We start from the raw sequence: 9,533 nt of genomic DNA, 5'->3' as shown, positions 1-9,533 counted from the left end.
TCCTCCCCACACCATGGTGCACCTCGAGCGTGCGCCACATGGAAGGGGCGCCCCTTGGACGGCTTCGGCCAGCTGGGTACACCTGGCTGCATGCCTGGCTGCGTACACCTGGCCGCACGCCTGGCTGCCTCCTGGGGTTCTCCTACTTCCGGGAAAACTGCACGGATACCTCCTCCCTCCAGGCCTACGGTTTTCCCCATTTATTCCCCTCTACCCTGAGAGCTCAACCCCACACCTCGGCTCTACAGCCTGGCACTGCCCAGTCCTGCCCACCCCCGCTCTGTCACAATTACCCCCACCCTATCGACCTCCTCCCGTTCCTTCCCTCAAACAGTAGTCTCCTATTGGCCGAAGATATCAAAGGAGACCAATTATCAAAGTGCACTCGGCCCGGGGCCCAGCCTCCACTTGACGAGCGGCTAATTGGACCAATGAGCTAAAAGTCCTAGTAGTAGGCGGCACCGATGCAATGAGAACTCGGGGCTGGTAGAGTAGCGGGCGGGCGGCCCAATGGATGAACCGTACGCCCGAGATTAGGGGCGTGGCGAAGCTGGTCGTTAGGGGGCGTGGCGTTAGTTGCCCGGGAGGGGCTGGTAGCGGCGGGAGCTGCGCGGCACCGGTTGGGGGTTCCGGCTGCATTTCCATGAGAGCAGCCGGCAAGAGCGGAAGAACTGGAACCGAACCGGGGGAAAATCACGTCGCCATCGCCAGCCAGCGGCAGGTAAGGGCCGTGAACCCAGGCTGGGACTCCAGCAGGTGGGCCTCGTCCCCGGGTGCCACCCCATCCCCCTCTGTGGATCCCCTATCCATCCATCTCCTTCCCCTGGACCCCAGGGCGGCGGATCCTCCCCCCCAACACACCTTCCCGGCCCTGTTTGCCGCTTCTCCACGGCTGGTTCTGCCCGCTCTTCTCCAGCCCCGCACCTAGTCCTTTCCGGGCTTCCTCCGCCCCCGATCCGGGTGTCTTTCCCGAGAGCCTTGCTCTGGGAGCTTGTCCCTTTGGAGGTGCTTTCTTGGCGGAGCCGCCTCCCGCACTGGCACCCAAAATCCACGGCCCCTGCAGGCGCTGCGTGCCCCATCTCGAGGCCTTGCCCCGAAGCCAAGCCCCTCCAGGCTTCCGCTTCTCTCCTCCATCCCGGGGGCCTCCCTGTGCTCAGCCCCAGGGAGGTTCCATTGGAGCTGGAACCAGAGCGAGGGGGTGTCCTGATATATAACTCTGTTAGTCCTTTGTCCCCTTCCCTTCTCTTTCTCTCCTGCCCCCGAGCTCCTTGGCATTCATGCCCGTTCCCACCATCCCCTCCCGTCCCCTAGGGGAGGGCCACCGGGGTATCTGGAAACCATCTCCAATGAGGAGGAACTGTTGACGGGAACCCGGAGATGTTTACCCCGGAAAAGAGAAGACTCAGAGAGAGATGCGTGATAGCTGTGTTTAAATATTTGAATGGCTGTCATGTGCGAAAAGGGAGGAGTGTAGACTTGTTCCATGTCGTGCCAAAGGTCAGAGCTAGGACCAAAAGGCTAAAGTTACGTGGGGAGGCACATTAGGCTTAACATAAGCAGAACTTTGTTACGTTTTGAGCTGTCCAGCAGTGGAAAGGTAAATTCTTCATCAAAGAATTGAGCACCCCATCATTGAAAGAATTCAAGCAGAGACTTGGATGACCATCTGCCAGAGAGGCTGCACAAGGAATCCTTGCACTGGTTCCTTGGGAGATTGCGTTAGATGACCTTTCTAGTCTTTAGATTCTATGAGCTATTCTATGTGGCCTTTAAGATTTGATATGCAAGGGATGAATAGTGAGTGTTGAAATGTAGCTTGGTGAATTGGGGGCCCTCAGCTGTGAGGTAGCAAAGAATATGGATCATACCCCCAAAGACAGGAGTTAATAAACTGCTATGAAAGCTAATCATCTAGGCTGTATAGATCTAGCTATCAATCTTCCCTTTAATTTTGATAGTACTGCTAGTTTCCCTGTATCATCCTGACATTCTACTATCTAGAATCAAAAGCTGTCTTCTAAGTTTAGGCCCAGAAGAGACACATTGGAAGGCTGTATGTTTGTCAGATTAAATACGATGTCCTCACCTTGCTTTCTTAGCTCCTGCAGCATTTTATTATATACAAATTAAAGAGCCAAAAGTATGCAGGAAAAAACTGGCCCAGTTCTGCTGCCACCCCAGTCCATTCTGAAAGACCCTTAAATGAAAGAAGAACCTTTGTTTTATCTTCTGAAGGATAATCTTTTGTAACTTGTGGTTGAAATGACAGTGATAAATCAGATGACAAGTGCAGTAGAATTTCTGTTTTCTACTGTTGGGCTTTAGGGTGTCTAACTGATAGGGAGAGTGAATCATAAAATTTCTTGTTGTCTTCTCCCCTCCTGCCTGCTTTACCATGGGTTATCCTCTGGATAATGCATTTGAAACCATTCCTCACCCTCCATTTGTTAGGATAATTAGAATTTAGAACTGGAAAGAATGTTCGTGATCAATTTAGTCCAAATCTCTTATTTTATAAAGGATAACAAAATTGGACCCCAGAAAGGTTTTGACTTGTACCCCAAGTCACACATTCTTTTTTTTTGAAGGGGGAAAGGCAGGGCAATTGGGGTTGAGTGACTTGCCCAAGGTCACACAGCTAGTGTGTCAAGTGTCTGAGGCCGGATTTGAACTCAGCTCCTCCTGACTCCAGGACCCGTGCACCACCTAGCTGCCCCCAGGTCACACATTCTAGTTACTGTGAAAGTCAGGAGTAGAACCCAGATCTCTTTACTCATAGTCCATGAGGGCATACCATATATATAATTCTCTTTCTACCCTTCTTTCTACTCTTTCCTTTCTTGTGATGTTTGGATTGTATGGCGTTATTTGTTTATGGTTTTGATTTTTTTTTTCTGTTTGTCCAAGATCCAGGATCTTGCTAGTGTTTGCCCCATTATCGCCCTGGTCCATTAAATGTTATCCTAATTTTTACTTAAAGATTCATGTATTTTTCCCAGGGATAGGGATAAGGATAGGACCTGTGATTTTATTGGCATAGGGAACTCCTAGGTGAAAAAGGAAAACTCTCTACCAATGAAGGTTGGCATTCTCTTCAACTTCTAGTCTTAAGTATTGCCTAGAGCACTGGGAGGTTATGCAAACCTGATAAATTGTATTTTGTTTCCTTTCCATTTTCATCATATATTAGACAACTCTAATGCCAACAAATTTTAGAATCAAATGCAATTTTTCACAATTCCTTTTTTTAAAAAAACTTGCTTTTTAGCTTGATGAGGCAGTAAAGAAAGGCCATACAGACATCAGTTTCAGCGGCACGCTATTTCCTTATCCATTGAATTTGATACAGTTGTTGTAGGTGTTATCCTTTTTTGGCTCATTTACCAGTCATCTAGATGATGCAATTTTATTCTAAATTGATGAACATTTAAAGACAAAGTTTTCATGAGACACTGATTGTATTAAATGCTTTTTGGAAGTCCAGGTATCATCTGTCAACTGCATTCAAGCAAGGCCTTAGTCATTTGAGTAGGGGTGGAATAAGTAGTTCTGTGTCTTGCATTAAAAAAAAAGGGCTATGACTGATGATTGCTGGGAATCTTAAATGTTCGTTAGTTTATCAGTGTTCCTTTCTTAACTTGTGCTTGAAATGACAGTGACAAACTAGATGGCAAGTGCAGTACAATTTCTGTTTTTGGCTGTTGAGCTTCCTTCTATTTTCATTCCTACCCTCATCTCCATGTCACCTTCATGGCTTTTCAAAATAGCTGCCAAAGGTAGTACAATAAATTTACCAGCCAGGCCCCTTGAAGCCATAAGATACTTGTCATCTTTATTTCGTCCAAAGCACCAGGCAGCTTTAGTTTTCCTGTGAATATATTTATCTGCTTTCACGATAGAGCTAAAGACTTTCATTGCTGTCTGACTGGCACATTATTTTTCGTCCTTTTCCTCAAAGGTAGATTTTCAGTTGTTTCTAGAGCAGTTCCAGTACTCAGCCATTTTAGAATTTCAGAAAATAAACAAAGCTAGCTACTTATAGGGTATGGCACAAGTTTGTGGGGCAGAGAAAGAGGTCATAAAGAAATGATCCATGCCCTCATGGAACTTCTAGTCTAGTAGTACAGTTTATAATCTATTAGACTGTTTTTTTTGTTTCGTTTTTTTTTTATTAAAAAAAATAACAAGGCTACTTCCTCTTTATTATTTTTCCCCTGGTATGATGATGAAATTAGTGAAAGGGCTTCTTATTTACTTTTTAGTTCTTCTTATCTTCCTTATGCACCTTCTTCTTGAAAATCTTTGGCATAGCTCCCAGTCTTTTGGCTTTCCACTGACCCCACATTTCTCTTGTTTCATTCATGGTAGGGAGACAAATTCCATCTTTTTCTCACCTTCTCTTTATCTTGTTCCATGTGCTCTTTGGCTGACCATGACAGAAAGACAGTTTCCAACATCACAGAATTCCATATGGCAGATTTCCTTTATGATACAACTGCTGGATATGTGCCTGTTTTCACTGAGCTGTCATTTTAGCCAGCAATCTCTGCCACTTGGAAGAATGGGGTAGCATAGGGTATTCTGTGGCAATGTCTCTGTGCCTTACTGAAACTTAATTCATGGGTTAGGAGATTGTAATACAAGATGCTATAAGCCTTGCTATCTCCTTTGGTGCTAAAATAGCCTCTTTCAGGAAGATCATACTGTTTATGGACGCGTGGTACAGTGTTGTGTTTTTTGCAGCTTCCTAATGATTTTAGCCCACTTTGGGGACTGTTACTCAGTTTCCTTATTGATAGCCCAATAGTACTTTCTTCCTTAGGGTGCTTTCTTTTTTATTTTATGTAACTTTTATTTTACTTCTCTTTTTCAATTAACAAGCACTTATTTTTCTCTCCTCTTCATCTCCTCACTACTGCAATAAAACAAAAACAAAGTTCTTGTAATAAATATGAGTAATCAGCAAAACAGATTTCTGCATTAGGCATGACCAAAGGTTTATACCTCACCCTGCATCTTCAGACCATCACCCCTCTTCCAGGAGGTGGGTGGTGCAGTTCTTCGTCAATCTTTTAGAATAGAATCATGGTTGGTCAGCACATTGATCCAGGTTTTTAGGCAATCTAATAATTCATTCAGTAACCATTTATTAAGCACCTACTATGTCAGGCTCTGTTAGGCACTAGGAAAACAGGAAGGAAAGAGATAAAAAGAGGGAAAGAAGAGGAAAAAACCCTTTATCCTTGCCCCCAAGGATATCAGAACTCAAATATTTAATCTAATCTGAGATCTTCTACTCCAGGCCCTCCTTCTGTAGTTAAGGAAAGAGGTCTAGGAGGAATTAAGTGTCTTGGTCAAGGTCATACAGCTAGGTAAATGACAGGCAGCTGCCTCCTTCAGTACTCTGGACTCAGAGGCATTATGTTCTCATATTTAAAGCTTTCTTTTCATAAAAATCATGAGTATGAAATTATCTGACTCATATCTTTGCGTGGGGTCCGGGACATCTTGCTGTAGTGACACAGCTGGGTGCCCTGTTTGTATAAATTAGCAGCTGGAAGAAGGTTCATTCTGTGTCCTCCTTCACTGGTAAAACAGCTGATAAGTAAACACCTTGTTAGGGAATTGGAGCATTGACACCCTTGGATTTTCCCCGGTTTGTGTGTGTTTCTTGGATTTTCCCTAAATGGAGGCTCAGAATTACTTATTTTAGTGGTGCTTTTGGAAATCAGTAAAATTAACCGAAAGATTTACTCCAAACAGGCAGAGTTGCTCAGGCGATGGCTGCTGAGTTCGAGCTTTGAAACTTAACCTTTTCTGTTTTTAGTGTTATTACAAAACAGTCGTTGTGTTCAGGCAGCATTTGTGAATTAAAGCACCTCAGTCCCTGGTGGCAAATGTTATTCTCTTTCTATGGAGTACAAATAGAATCTAAGCAAATCTAGTTAATACAGCTTCTCAAGGTCATATTACAAATTAGTGAGGGTATCGAGGAATCATGGAGCTGGAATGGACCTTGAGTTACTTAGAGCCCACTTGGTGTGACTACGCAGAAAAGATAACTTTTATTTTTTTCTTAATCTCCAGAAAAGACTCCCCAGCCACCTTTGGCACTTACTTCCAGCATTTGCAAACCTTACAGCACAATACAAATGTGAGTTATTATTATTATTATTAATTATTACTATTATTAGTAGTAGCTTTTTTTTCAAAAGGCCCTTGCTGCATGAAGCCTTTCATGATTTCCCCCTCTCCTTTCTAACTCTCTTAGCTAAAGTAGCCTCGACTTCCTGTTGATTTCCACAGTACTTTAAACAAACATCCTTACTAATTTAAAAGTTTACTTTTAAAAAATTATAGTTGTTTTTGTAGATCTCTCCCCTTTGAAACTGTCAGTGCCATGAAGGCAAGGGTTAGTTCTTCTTTTTGTATCCCCACAGTGCTTCATAGTGAGGCTATCAATAAACATTTGTTGGATGAACTAGTTACCGTAAGAGCTTGTTTTGCTTTATCCACTGTGCTGCGATGTGAGCTGTCTACTTGCCCTGCCATTAGTGGAACAGGGGAGAACCCAATTATACTATTCCCTTATGTTTTCGGAGACTTTCAGGCACATGTACTTTAGCTACTCTTCTTTAAATTATCATTAATAATCATAATAGCAAGCACTCATACAGTGCTTTAATATTTGCCAAGCACTTTCCACAGGGTCTTTCATTTGGTTGTTGGTTAAAGTCGGTGCCTTTAGCCTTTTTTTAGGCCTATTTCCCAAAGCCTTTAAATCATTTTTGCTGTTCTCCTCTGGAGCCTTCCTGAGTTCTCCAGGTCACAGTTTAATTGCATGGTCTGAAATTAAATACAGCATGCTAATAAAAGCTTTACTATTAAGCATAAAGAACTATATGCCGTCCTCCTGTTTACATATCATGCCATCGTGTTTGCCTTCTTTAAAGCTAAGGTACTCAGTTGCTTGTGGTCCACTCTGACCTACATCTTGTCTTACTTTGCTTTTCCAACACCGGTTCTATTTTCAGTGGATGTTGCTGTGTTCTCCCCTGGGTGAATTACTCGACTTTCCCTATCAAATTCCATCCTGATTAAATCTGCCTATGTCTCCAATTTACAGTCATCATGAACTTTAATTTGGTTCTTCAAGATGATAGATACTTGATCCCATTTAGAGTCTTTGATTTCTCGTCCATGTTCTGTAGCAGTTCCAAACTACTCTGTTATTACAGAATTGTTATTAAAGTGTGAAATATGAAGCAGTCTAAATTAACATTACCAAATGTTCTTTCTTTTTTATCCTTATAGAAAAAAAAGAAATGGACTTAGAGAAAGTTTATATACTAAAGTGTAACTGTATGCTTTATGTGTCTGTACAATGTTTACCTGGCCACAAACGAGTGTATTCATTGAAGGAAGAATTTTTAATTTTTCTTTCAGCATATATGCCTTTAAAAGAAAAGTTTTGTTGTTGCCTTTTGCTTTTAATACCGTAGTTATTTCTCAGTACCTCCCTTCTCTATAATGGCTTCCATAGAAACCTTCCTTGTAACCAAGAAAAACAGTAAAGCAAAACCAGTTGACACAATGACTTCATCTAAAAGCATATGTAATTTTTGGCATCAGCATTCCTTCACCTTAGAGATGTGTACATTTTATCACCTATGCTCTGGAACCAGTACTGGCCATTGTATTTGACCAAAAGCCTTTTGTCTTTTACTATTGTTTTCACTTACAATACTGTAATATATACAATATAATATATACAATATATATTGATTTCCTGCTTCTATTTTCCTGGCTCTGCATCATTTCATACAGATTTTTCCATGTTCCTCAAATTTTTTCAGGTTTTACATTTCCAATGAATCACATGCTACCTTTTGCTCAGTCATTTCTCAGTTGATGGGCACCTACTTTGTTTCTTGTTTTTCTAACTGAATTGTTGTTTTGAATATCTTAATACATACGGAACTGGGGGCAGCTAGGTGGTACAGTGCATAGAGTACTGGCCCTGGAGTCAGGAGGACCTGAGTTCAAATAGGGCCTCAGATACTTAATAGCTATGTGGTCCTGGGCAAGTTGCTTAACCCTGATGGCATGCGCTCTCTCTCTCTCTCTCTCTCTCTCTCTCTCTCTCTCTCCACACACATGTACCTTTCTTTTTCTCTTTAACCTCCTAGGGACATGTCTAGTAGTGGGATGACTGGATATGAACAGTTTCAAAGGGGGCAGATCAACAGCGTGTTAAACTATTCTTCTCTTGTAATTCCCAAACCCTTCCCAGAGTGGTCAGATACATTCACACCACTTTCAGTTGTGTATTAGTGTGCCTGTCTTCCCACACACTACTATTTTTTTAAATTATCTTTACTAGTTTGATGAGGTTAAAATCTCAGAGTCATTTTAATTTGCCTTTCTCATTATTTTGGAGCCTTTTCCATAGGGTCATTTTTCATCTGCAAGTCTTCTTTTGGCCATTCCTCCTTGCCTCCTTTTGAAGTGCGACCTTGGGCAAGTGATTTAGTCCAATTAGGAATTTTCAGTTTTCCTAGGAGTTAATAGGGATAATTACAGTCTTTTCTAGTCACAGTTAAAAAAAAATTCTGTTACACTATACTACATACAGAAAAATTAAACATTTCTATTTTTAAATATTGTATGAGAGACTGAAATCTGAAATTATCAGCAATGTGTTTACACAAAATTCTTCTGTCTCCTGAGGTGATGACTGTTATGACACCTGAGCCAGGAAGTTAGAAAGAAGCAAAGGTTTTGATCTCTAGCTCTGAATTTAGTATCATTTGGACAGGGTCCCCTGGCTGAGTGTTTGGATGCATGGGCTTAATTAAGTTTCTAAATTCATTTCCAGTCACAGAAGCGTTAAGTAATAGTTCAGATTGTTGTTTTTTATTCAGATTGGTTTTCTTCTTCCACATAGATGTACCATAATTACTGTCTATCATCATGGCCTGGGTATGGGGCTTTGCAGATCCTTAAGAGTTGCAAAGGATATTAGAGTTCATCTAGTCCAGCCTCTCACCCAAAGCAGAAACATTCCAACATCTCTGACAGCATTTCTCTATGAGGTCAACTGGATCTGTCTATATTAGTGAAGAGAAGCTATTCAAAGGGAAACTTTCTCTTTGAAAAGCATCATATATGTTTGGGAGAACATATTTGTCTTCCTCATTATGTTTTACTTTGGCTAACTGTAAAATTTATATTCCCTTAATTCATTCAATAACTGATAGTGCCCGGAAGCAGCCCAGAGCATGCTGGGATTACCCATGTGCCACAAAAAAGGATAACGTGGAACTGACTGTAGATGACAGTTGTTTCTGAACTGCTGACTATTGATGTAATCAAGCCCATTTTCTTATGAATTGCCAGGAATTCTATTGGCTCTCAACAGTGATCTGATTTTGACATTAGTCCTACAAAAAGCTGAGATAAATAAAACATAACTAGATATTTGTGGTGATTTGGGCTTCCTATTTCTTGTGACTGATTTTTATTATCACAGG

The 9,533-nt window shown here is 41.7% G+C and overlaps 1 protein-coding gene across 3 annotated transcripts in view; it reads left to right on the top strand.

Moving 5' to 3' along the window:
• The first annotated feature begins 559 nt into the window (after positions 1 to 559).
• The window catches only part of ABHD2 (abhydrolase domain containing 2, acylglycerol lipase), a 118,970-nt gene continuing 109,996 nt past the window's right edge, over positions 560 to 9,533 (top strand). Inside the window, exons 1-2 of one of the 3 annotated variants that reach the window (XM_036769617.1) lie at positions 575 to 721; positions 6,088 to 6,154. The gene's annotated coding sequence lies outside the window, so the exon portion shown is untranslated. Of the gene's footprint in view, positions 722 to 6,087; positions 6,155 to 9,533 lie in introns of all 3 variants that reach the window. The other 2 variants (XM_036769618.1, XM_036769616.1) reach the window with 2 other exon arrangements.

The sequence above is a fragment of the Trichosurus vulpecula genome, chromosome 8, assembly GCF_011100635.1.
Source record: "Trichosurus vulpecula isolate mTriVul1 chromosome 8, mTriVul1.pri, whole genome shotgun sequence".
Lineage (NCBI taxonomy): Eukaryota > Metazoa > Chordata > Mammalia > Diprotodontia > Phalangeridae > Trichosurus > Trichosurus vulpecula.
Note: the sequence above shows the minus strand (reverse complement) of the source record. Positions and strands in the feature narration are given on the sequence as shown.